The sequence below is a fragment of the Anticarsia gemmatalis genome, chromosome 18 (assembly GCF_050436995.1).
Source record: "Anticarsia gemmatalis isolate Benzon Research Colony breed Stoneville strain chromosome 18, ilAntGemm2 primary, whole genome shotgun sequence".
Taxonomy (NCBI): domain Eukaryota; kingdom Metazoa; phylum Arthropoda; class Insecta; order Lepidoptera; family Erebidae; genus Anticarsia; species Anticarsia gemmatalis.
Window position 1 is genome coordinate 1,303,220 of NC_134762.1, and position 12,319 is coordinate 1,315,538.

Genomic DNA, 12,319 nt, shown 5'->3' on the forward strand with positions numbered 1-12,319 from the left:
GGACGTTAAAGTGAAACCATATTGCGCCAAAAGTGCAGTTTCAAAGAAGAAATAATACAAAATATTAATACAAAATTAAATCCTGACCCATCCGAAATTTACGACGCTCCATTCAAAATTAGCAATGTTTGAGATCGTTCATGCATTTCACACATCATTAATCATTACATGAAACTCATAAATAAATCAAGTTATGGCCCATATAAATAATGTTTTGAGTGGTGCGTATAAAATAGGGAGTGATAAAAATTCGGCCTCCACTCGGCCTTTCGAATAAAACCGGGAATTCACTAGCTATATCGAAGGAGGTTCGTGGGCAGATGTTCTCAAAGATTTTGGGGGGTGTTTTTGAATTTAAGGGTAACTAATATCTAAATACAACAAATACATTTTTTTAGAGGTACAAAGAGATCGCATTTCGTAATTAATAGGATAAGTGATAATATATTTTTTGTTATGTACATCTTGTATCTTTACCATCGATATGTCCACCTTTGGAATTGCTTAGAAAACCACTAGTTTAACATTAGTGTCTTTGTAGGTATTGTCACTAAAAGCAAAATAACTTAAAGTATTAATACTGCTTTATTTGTGCTGAGAGTGTCTGTTAAGCAGAGCTGAACACCCATCAATCAAATCTTTTAACGAACAGTGAGAGCAAGTCATTATCCTTACCAACTATTTTGTTATAATAATAGTTTTTGACAAAATACTTTAACAAACAAGAACAGTTTCAGTAAAGATTTAAGAAAATAACTTTTGTATTGTTAAGATTTTCTTCAAAGCTAAACTTTTCTTTAATACGCCACAACGTATAAAGAGAGCACTATGCTATAAATTTATCTTGGCGACGGTTTTATCCCCTTTCATCCCTTAGTAAATAAGTTGAGATACAAGCCTTAAGGTCTAAAATCAGAAAGAAATAGGTATTTACATGAAAAGATTCTTGTATATTAGGTTTGGCCAAAGATTATGAACGATTTAGGGCTTTGAATGTTAGTCCTAGAGGTTGTTTAGTGATACATGTTCCATAACACATTTCTGGGAGGACATGTATAATCCCAAACCACACTTGACTAGACTTCACTACTTCACTTACTAGACTTCAGTAGAAGACCCAAGCCCAGCAGTGGGATAATCAATAAATGTATTTAGTAACTAATAGACATTCTTACCGAAGAGTATCGCGTTGTATCCCAGGTAAATGAGTTGTTGAGATCAGATAGGCAGACGCTCTATGTAAAACACTGGTATTCAGCTGCATCCGGTAAGACTGGAAGCCGACTTCAACATAGTTTGGAAAAAAGGCTAAGCTGATAGAGTAACTAATAAACATTATAGTTAGTTGTAATATCAGCAGAATTTTTACTTGGTTAACAATTAAAAAATCTGCAGATATTTCAAAGTTTGCTGGTCATAAATACTCGTTTGAAATTGTAAGCGTCCTTTTATTTATGCCTGTTACTATACGTCCGAAATATTGTATGAATTATTAAAACTTCATTTCCAATACTGGAAGCAGTGACATAAAATACTTGTTTTATATCCGTTTTATAGTTTTGATATTTCGTAGAGAACGAATTAAGTATGTCAACTGCAAATAAATATAAACCGGGAACGGTCTGTAAATTATAAATATTTAATTTTAAATAAATAACTGTTTGAGTCCTTGGTTGTAAAGTAACCGATGATTGTAAATTTTTTAGTTAACTTTGCTGATCAACCTGAATTATTCATATAAATAAGCTTTCTGTGACTAATGAGTGACTGCGGATAACGAAGTATTCGACTACTTTAGCGCTATTATTTGAATGGTACTATCGATATACCGATAACGAGAGTTTGATATTTAAAATTAAATGTACTTCAAAAATAGTTACTATGGCGTTGTTCAGGTTTACATACGGAATTTGTTAAAGTGGTGAAAGTATTAGAGCAGCCCTCTAATAACACAGTTTGCGACTGCTGATCACAAATTTAGCGAATCACAAGGTTTGGGGCTACCTATAACTTTCGTTTTATACACAACGAGTTATCAATTTATTTACATTTTTATTCTATTATACGTAACTTTACCAACCTTTCGAATAGTGTCCTAAGAAGCACTGAATAACAATGTTGGATTTAGAATCTCATAGACTCATCTATCGGCAATCGTTTCCACTAAATGTCAAAAACATTACTTAATTTAATACCTTTTAAGTTGAACAATACATCATAATATTTTATTGAAGAACACATAAATACTTAAAATGTATGTGTTCATTTAATACATCAATGGTATAATCATTTATTATTAATATGAACTCGTCATATTTTCGTCGACAAATATGTGGAAATAATTTATGTCGCAGTCAATGACTTTTGGGCTACGTTACAAATATGTTTAAGCTCTTTAAATACTGTGAATTTATTAACTGAAATTAAATTGACACTTTAAAAATGTATTTCCAGGTAATTGTTGGAACAATCTTTTGAAAACTCTTTCAATGTAAGTTAACTTTAACTATTTTATGTCTATAGAAAGCATTAGAAAATAGTTCCTGGGAGAGACACATAAAATAAAGTCGTGTTAGTTACTACTATTACTATTTGTAACTCAAGAACGGCTGAACCGATTTGGTATAAAATTGGTGAAGAGGTAGCTTATTTGTGGGAAACTTTCAAATACTGAACCATATTGAATTTAGTAAATAGTTGTAATTTTCTCTGTTACTTATTCAATTAAATAACCAGACTTGTGTGTTGTGACTGCTGTGTTTGTGTTATCTTTAAATTAACATAATATAATATTTTGAAGCGCATACTTTGAGAACCGCACCGTGCTACCTTTTATTGGAACACGTAATGTGCAAAGGTTCTACCACTTCCCGTTTTACTCCTACATTACCCAAAGAGGGTAAAACAGGGGGAATATTCGAAAGAAGTTTATTAACATTTGGGAAACGCTTGCAGACATTGCCTTTGGAATGTAAGATGTGTAGTTAAAGCGCAACACACTAAACGCGGGTGCGGGCCGAGAGATTTTCAACTCTTGAACCGTGCTGTTTGTTGTCTTTACATCTATACTAATAGTATAAAGCTGAAGAGTTTGTTTGTTTATTTGTTTGTTTGAACGAGCTAATCTCAGGAACTACAAGTCCGATTTGAAAAATTATTTCAGTGTTAGATAGTCAATTTACCCAGGAGGGCTATGTAACATCTCGCTACGGGCATAAGGAGCGGAGTAGCAACTAGCAATTCCCTCTTATGGGACGTAAGCGAAGTTGCGCGGGTCAGCTAGTATAACATAAGGAAGAGGTGGGCGTAAACCTTCTGGTATTAATACAGCGTTTGCAATAAGCAGTAATGTTAAAAGAAGTCGGCCATTTAATTGTGATATGGCACATCGGGTACTATGACTAATGTATCGACATGAATTCCCGACTCATAACAGTTTTAAATGTTGTTCTTATCATAGTTTATAAAATCAAATTCAATTTTTAATGTATGTTACTTCTGGACACCTACGATCGTCAAATTAACTACTAGCTCGGATGAGAAAGACAAGAAACAAAGCTTTGTGTTTTTGTCGTTCATACAACTAAGAATCAAAGAGCAAAATCCGCCCTACTCTCGCTCTGACCCGCACACGTCCCGCAATCGCATCGCGTGTGTGTTCCGCCTAAGATGTGTAGTTAAATTCAATTGTAGAACAAATTCGAAGGAAAGATCTTTTGAAACAAAGGTTTCGTTCAAAGTTTTTTTTGCGTCCATTTTCTGTTGTCGCAGACATCTGTTTGTGAATTTGTTTCGCAATATGTTATTTGAAAGTAAATTATCTAACTTTTCGTACAAATGGCGGGGTGAAATTACTGGGATAACGAAATGAAAATTGGTTGCGAGCTCCAAATAAATTATGTCGAACAATTTTGTCGTTAACTAAAACTAATTTGTAATGGAAAATAGAAACTAGGTATTATTTTATTACAGTAATAGTTGCTGCTGTTCATGCGGTCGAAACCACTAAGCTAAAAAGTCGTTGGTTCAATTCCCATACGTGACAATATTTTTGTTGCTCAAATAGTTGTTTCAGGTTTGGTTGTACATTTCCTAGTTGACACAAAAATATATATTTTTTTGATCGTTGCCTTTTTTTAATTGACTGCACAAACGCGAAAATAAAATATACCTAGAATGACGCATATTTTCTGTGAATGGATTGGCTTCGCTATTTCAGTTCCATGAAATAAAAAGCCAGGTCAATTGCTTTTAATTGGTCGCAACGAAACTTTATTGCTACTGAGAATTTACACATAACACATGAGTGACTCCGCAATATATTACATTACATACTTATGGCCACAATGTATCAAACATAAGGTCTTCTGTATGAGTACTAAGTCGATCAGGGTGTATTTTTCAATTTCTCTTTAACCTTTTTCTATGGCGACCCGAAGTTGAAAAACGTAATCAGTACAGCGATTCTTCACCACTATCAACTATCGACAACCAGCTAGCTATCTATGATAGCTGACCCACGCAACTTCGCTTGCGTCACATTAGAGCGAATGGGCGAAATTTTTCCACGTTTTTGTAACATTTTCTACTGGTACTCTGCCCCTACTGGTCGTAGCGTGATGATATATAGCTTATAGCCTTCCACGATAAATGGTCTATCTAACACTGAAAGAATTTTTCAAATCGGACCAGTAGTTCCTGAGATTAGCGCGTTCAGACAAACAAACAAACTCTCCAGCTTTATAATATTAGTATAGATGAGCACCTCTAACGGACGTTGTAAGAACTATTTTGGTAGTACATTTTAAATGTCAAACTCTCGATACTCAACTGTACTGACTGTAGATAATCGAGCTGCAGTTACAACTAACCAGAATATTAGTCCACAACATCTTTGACCTTGATAATAGATCAAGAAATTTTCCATGTTATAAACATTTTCTGAATATATATTTTGTAGCAAACATAAATACATATTTATTTAAATATATTCCAATATTAAATCAACTTAAGAACGAGACAGAAAACTACAAAAAAGTATTAAGTACACGAAGCTATGAAGTGATTTACGATCGTCTAAAAGTAACGTAAAGGACTTCCATACATTTTATATTGAAATCAGTAGCCATATAAAAATATTCCAGATTTCTTATGTTGAGATATGGGGTAGTTTATTAGGGGATGGCTCATAAAAACCGATATTTATTTTATAAGGGCATCGACTTTGGCTATAAATAAAATCCTTTTCACATAAACACTAATGTGCTTGCGATGAGCGATTGCGATAAATCAGTCTGCCTATCTTTGTCCAAAATATTGTATTTAATATTTATAAATATAGTTTTCTGTGAGAATTTTAATGACTTTTTGATGGAGTATTTAAGGCTATTTATCTATTTAGCTATCTACCAAAGGAAAGTGATAACTGTAAGAACTAGCTTAATGTGTTGACTTCAGATTTGTCGCACTATTTTATTAAACTTTATAATTTATTGTGATCGTTCCAATAAAATTCGAAAGCAATCTTTAGTACAAGGTTGATTATCGTCGTCAGTTAAGTTAAATCACGAAATTATTTTGACGTGTTTTATTAATATTTAGTTGTATATTGTTATTGTTATAAATTGTTGAAAATATCAAAATCATAAGAACATAAAACGACTCTTTAAAAAGTATCTCGTCGCAGGGATTGTTACAAACATACAGACAAGAACAAAATGAAAAAACCGTGCCTAATACTTATTTCGTACGATAATCGAACGTACCCCCAGTACTAACGGAGCTCTTCAACCACTACATTAGACACGAAAACTAGATAAAGAACAAACTCCCGCACTCAATAAACTACAATTCATTAGTAGTCCTCCCGCTGATAGACGTTAATAGCCGATGAGTAAGCATATTGTAGCCTATTTAGGCTACTATTATCGTTAGCTGCGGCTATAGGGCGAACAGGCAGTTTGCTTGTAAATAAATGCGTTTTTTCGTCGGTAGAGCAATTATGGAGGTTTATATATAGGTTAAGCGATCGATAGCTTTTTGTAGCCGTTTTTGTTTTGTTGTTGTGTGTGGTTTGTTGATGACATGTTTGATACAGTTGTTTAAGTGATTGCTTTGCTTTTTAAGGGGTTTTGGTTCGCACGCAATATGTTGTTTTTATTTTGATTCATAATACGGTAATTATTTTGTGTTAATTTTATGTAAATGAATCAAAAGTAAGTGGGGTAGTGTAAGTTAAGTTTATTTTATAAAACAGCGGTTTAGACATTACCTAGCCTAAACATACACTATATTGGTCATTTGACACAATCATAGCTCTATAGTGCAATGAAAGTAATAAGTAATCGTTGAACCTGAGTACCTTATATCAATTTCATTTATTACAGAACCTGCAATAAAAAATATGCTTTTTTTGACTGCCTCCGCAGTGGTTTATCACCACGCCGCTACCATTGCGTCGGGAGGTCTTGGGTTCGATTCCCACACGGGACAATTATTTATGCGATCCACAAATAATTGTTTCGGGTCTGGTTGTACTTTGTGTCCGTTGTTTGTATGGTTGTAAAAGTCCCCGCGACACAAGAGCAACCGTAAGTGCGTGAGTTGCCTTTTCTAAAAAAAAGGGGTAAACCCTAAAAAAAGTGATATAATTATGGTTTTTAAGCTGATATATTTCTATTATGTTAACATTACCTCTTCTGTTGCTATTCAATTACTTTCGCATAACCACCATGTTTTATAATGACGTCACAATATTTTTTGTACTCATGCGGACTCTGTGTGTTCAAGCTAATTGATCTGATTAAGCTGTATGAAGCAAAATTTAATTTTGCATAAAAGGATAAAAATATAATTGTTATGAAATAGTTAAATGGCAATAAGATCATTCCTTATTATATGGGACTAACATTGTTAATGGTGAAACTTGGATGAATTATAATAATACATCTCTGTCTTCTCACCTTCGGGTATAACATGCGGGTATAACGAAATAATAAACAAAATAATTTTACTGAAAACTCCAATAACTTGATACAGGTTTAAGGGAAACCATAATATTTTATAAACTTACACTAAAATCATATCGGACTCGATTCCTAGAAAACTGGTTTTATGTTTTTCATTCGAATTCTTCATAGCAATAATGGTTTTGGTAAAACTTTTCACGATACCAAAAATACGGCTACAATAAAAAAATGTTTTATTACACTCATGCATACTCCTTCAAAAAAAAACCAAACAATATTTAAAAAAAGGTTTTCCTTAAAGTTATTTCCTTATAAACATAGGACTACAATTAAAAAAATTAAAACTAAGGAAATTAATATTTTCCAAGAAAAGGGCCAGATACTACGCTTAGCTCTATCCTTGTAGTACAAGGCAGAAAACACATTTTGCAAATACCATCTGCCTTATATTATACACCACAACTAAAAGGGATAATGACAATTCTAACATTTATATCCCTTGAATATTTGAGGGCAAAACTCCAAGAGTAAGTAGAACTCCTTATATTTACGTAATTAAAATTAATGAGCCGATTTCCATTACCATAAGCATTTGAAATAATACTTCAGGAAGGTGCGGACGCCATTTTGAAAACGGACTTTCAACGAAATAATTATGGATACCTTTTAACATTTTGATTAGCAAAGGTTTTAATTAATTCCCTGTATTATTAATATAGGTTTTACGATGGAACGTGAGTTTTTTTTAGGGTTCAGTAAATATAACGCAAAATCGGAACCCTATTACTAAGCCTCCGTTGTCTGTCCGTCCGTCTGTCCGTCTGTCACTAGGCTGTACCTTATAAATCGTGATAGCTAGGAAACTGAATTTATATAAATAATATTTCCGTTGCCGTTATTGCAACAAATACTTATAATAAAATAAAAATAATGGGCGTTTCGATACATCAAAACGTGATTTTTTGTATTTTTTAGCCCAATATTAATTTTCTGTTATTGATAATGGTACCTCCCTTTGTGCGCGAGTCCGACTCGCACTTGACCGTTTTTTTTGTGAACGGGTGTTAAAATGTTCATTACATCGCTTACGAAACACCCACACGATTTATGCTGAAAGCCTTTTATAAACCTACATGATAATATGAGTTTAAACAAACGCAATTATGTTTTCCGTTTGAAGTACTTTGACATTTTTATTAAACACTAGCTAGTACCCGTGAATTTGAGGGCGTTGTAAAATTCTTCAAGTTAAAAACTATGTTATAAACTATTTGAAGCGTGATTCTTTACAATTGGTACTATCGAGTATCGGGAATTTGATATTTAAACATACATAAATACATAATAGTAGAGACCAAAGTACGATCCTTACAACTTCCCCTTGCCTCATTCACATCCACACATTTAATATGTGTTGCAAAAATAGTTCAAAAATTCATGAAATCTGCCGGTTGTCAGTAGCTAATAGTATTAGGATATCACCCCTCTGTAGCTCGATTCCCTACTACTATCGACTACTGACAACCGGCTAGTCATAGAGAAATTTTGTATAAAAATCGATCAGCGCTTCTAGCGGGCGCCGTAGGGACTATTTTGGCAGTACATTTGAAATGTCAAACTTCCGATACTCAACAGTACCGACTGTAGAGAATCGTGCTATTGTAGGTACTCCTTTTATTCAAATTATTCGCGTCCGCTAACGTGCGGACAGCATCTCAATTAACGAAATAAATATTAATTAGTAAAAATTGAGGGTAAGCACTAATAACTATTACTTTAATAAGATATTATATTTTTTACTAATGTCCTGAACTGACACATAATTTGAGCATGTCAAACTGAAAATTAAGTAAAATAATGATTAATTACATTACATAATTACTTTTGTACGGACGTAATTATCTTATGAGAATTAAGGCTTCTTAGGAACTTAATACATACAAAGAGTATTAGAATGAAATGGAGAAACGTTAATATTTTAATGTTGGTTATAATTACAAAATGTTCATTACATTTGCGTCTGGCTTTGTTTGTGGCAGACACGAGACTTGAGCTCAATTGAGCATATACGGGTAATTGTTTCTATTCTTGCTTTCGTCTGCTTACTTTGTAAATCAACTAATGACATTTTTTTTAGTTCTAGTTATTTGTTTTGGTAATTTTAATGCACAATTTTTCACCGCGATTCTCTACTACTATCGACTCTCAACAATCAGCGAGCTATCGAATTATTTTGTATGAACATCTGATCAACGCCTCTAGCGGGTGATATAGGAACAATTTTTGAAGTACATACACATACATACACATCAAACTCTCGGGACTTGCGGTACTGTTTGTTTATTTGTCTCTAACATTTTTACGGCTTCACAGCTGAACGGAAAGTCTCTAGTTTATACACTGTCATAGCTGAAACAACTGAGCAGATTTTGATGAAACTTATCAACAAGAAAGTTGAATATCGTAGATCTAAAAAATGGTACTGCATTCTGTCAACGACGAGAATGAAGATGTGAGCCAGCTACTTTTAAATATCAAAATGAATACATCGTACCAAGTGTTGAAAATTTCCAAGTCGACATAGTAACAAAGTACCTACTATAATATGAACTTAAAGTCTTAGACGGCACTTAACGGTTGTCAACTTAAGTCCTCGGTTTCTCCCGACATCACGGTAACACAACCCGTGTCACGTGAGAGCGTTGATACAATTTGTAAACTTGTTGAGTGTTTTAAAGTTTCTATCGAAAATAAGTATCTATAGCCAATTGTGTTGTTCACTTCAAGGTAAGTTTTAACAACATTTTTTTATTTCTAAAAATACATTTGGTAAATTGAAATTGGGAAATGCTTGACAGTAGGACGTTAAGATGGACTAGAGGACAGAAACAGAAGTTCTTAACACGTGGCCAGTGTGAAAGATTCCGGATTTGTTATCCCCCTGAATACAGGAGAAAAAAATTGAGTAACTTTTATCTCAATTCTAGTCACAACTTTTAAACAGATCTCTTTGATTTATTGAGAAACATAGAAAATAACGTCAGTAATTATGGTAAATACGAATGACGCAAAAGAATGGCGGTCTTTGGATGTCCAACCTCCATGAGGGAAGAAGCGTGACCTTGTGCATGAAACCCTGAAAATACGGAAAAATATATAACACGTGTTATTCGTTTGACCTGTCAAGCAATAATATTCTGAAGGAAAATAGTCTCACAACATAATAATTATGATGAAAGAATACGCGTGTCAAGTTCAAGATCAAAGTTCATTAAACTGAAATACGGTAGTGTTATGTCTGTCTGTCGTATGGTTAGTGGTCAACCTAGTGTAAAAGTTCTTCAAGCCGCCCAAAAGGCTTTTGCCATGGCTTAACCACTGTTATCTTTATCGACAACAGCTGGAACCGACATTTTTACGTGCCCTCTGAAGCACGGAGACGCTCAGCTCAAATATCACTATGTGGTCATTCATCTGTGGAATGGCCGCGCCAAGGGTTGCTTAACCCACAGATCGTTTACCGACCGGTGAGCGCCACTGGCTTTGGGCGCCTCAATACATAACATAATGAAAGAATACGCCTGTCAAGTTCAAGACCAAAGTTCAATGAACCGAAATACGGTAGTATTATGTAAACCCGACATCAAGTGTGAAGGTAAGCATTAAAAATAAAATCAATATTGGCATCGTAAAATATTTAACGAGCGAATACGTTCGAAACAAGGTTGTATGAAAATTGAATGAATTTAAAAAACCGACAGTGTATTTGCATAAGTATTTTATTATTCTAGCAACTGTATTGAGGTTGATATAATAAGTAGTCGATTTGAGATTGCTTCGTTACTTATCAAAGAAAAAATAGGTTATAAGTATAGGGCTAAGAGCAAATGTATTTGACGTCAACGATAATTTACAAAACTAATAAAACCGAAGCTATTTATTTTTAACGACAAATGTTGCTCATCATTGTTAGCTATGAAAGGGTAATTAAAATAGTTGTAATATTTTATATCCCTGTGCAAGAAAAATAAACGCGCACATACGTGTGTTTGAGTAAGTGCCGATTTTCAAGGGTTGTCAACTAGTCCCTGAGATTTGATTGCAAGAAAAACATTTAGTTAAAGCAACAAATTGTTGTCTAACAACTTAATAAAGAGTCTCCTGTGCAAGATGCGCGAGTGGTGAAGGCAAACAAAATTGATAATTTAGAACGTCCTGTAACCGCAGCCTGGATATGACTACTTTATTTACATTATACACCGAAATATCAATTATAGTCTAGATAGATCGTACATTACAAGGTTCTCAACTACATTGTCGGACAAAAGACACTCGTCTAACATTTCTATATCATGTCCAATAACAGCTATAATAAACTTTGTGCCGCGACAATAAAATAAAAGTCCCATTCCACGGTTGTACGTTTCACTCGATTGTGTTCATCAAGGTTGTTAGAAAACTATTGGACTTTTGCCGGTCACTTACTGGAAAATTGTTTTATAGGAATTTTAGTGGAAGTTTTTTAAACAAAGGAAATGTTGAAGTTGAATTGCTCGCGGTCCCTTTGATCACTGTTGAGTTTATTCTTAGTTACCTTTTAGTTCTTTTTAATGTTACAGTTTGTAGTTTTTGCTTTTGTTACTTTGTATTGCCGATTAATATGAAAGCATGTAGATCAGGGCATATTGTGTATCTTAGTTGACAACAATTTGGTTAATATTGTGTACATTGTTTCTTTTCTTAAATGGTGGTGATAAATACGTTGTAACAAAGCAGCAATGGACTTCATAGTGGCTATCAAATAAATGTATTTTATCTGTAAACTCACATACATAATGAACATGTAAGCGGGTCTTGGTTTTTTTTATAAGTTAAGAAATGTTTTATGAGGTTTTGTCGGGAATTATGGATTCATGTAATACTTAAAAAAGTAAACAGGATTCGCCGTTTACAATATTGATCGTATGCAATGTGCAGATTTTACGGATCGCAGAAATTGGCATTCTTTAGTATCTGCCAACCTCCAAGCTTATGGAGAGGGCACGCCTAGTTCCATTAACCGAATACGTAAAAATAGGATAAAACTATAAGTTAAATGATGTACTTAATAGAGTCGTGTATGCCAGGTTCGTGATAGGCGAAGGTTTTCAAAACTCAAAATTTAGAACATCAGTGACGGTGGCCTGTTTGTAAATACTCAGAACTGTCAAATATAATCTAAATAAATCTTGCATACCAAGGCTCTTTTAAGTTGTCGGATGTAGTCGCAACCTAAAGCGAGCATCATCGCCTATTACAGAGTTTAAAAAGAGACTCCTAGCATTTTCCTCTAGGGAAAAACTAGCATGATG

At 33.8% G+C, this 12,319-nt stretch overlaps 1 protein-coding gene across 2 annotated transcripts in view; it reads left to right on the forward strand.

Annotated features, from left to right (window-relative positions):
- The window catches only part of LOC142980614 (uncharacterized), a 317,796-nt gene that overhangs the window by 249,363 nt on the left and 56,114 nt on the right, over nucleotides 1-12,319 (forward strand). Inside the window, exon 5 of one of the 2 annotated variants that reach the window (XM_076126090.1) lies at nucleotides 2,455-2,491. The exons of the other annotated variant lie outside the window; for it this stretch is intronic. The gene's annotated coding sequence lies outside the window, so the exon portion shown is untranslated. The remainder of the gene's footprint in view (nucleotides 1-2,454; nucleotides 2,492-12,319) is intronic. 2 annotated transcript variants of the gene reach the window in all.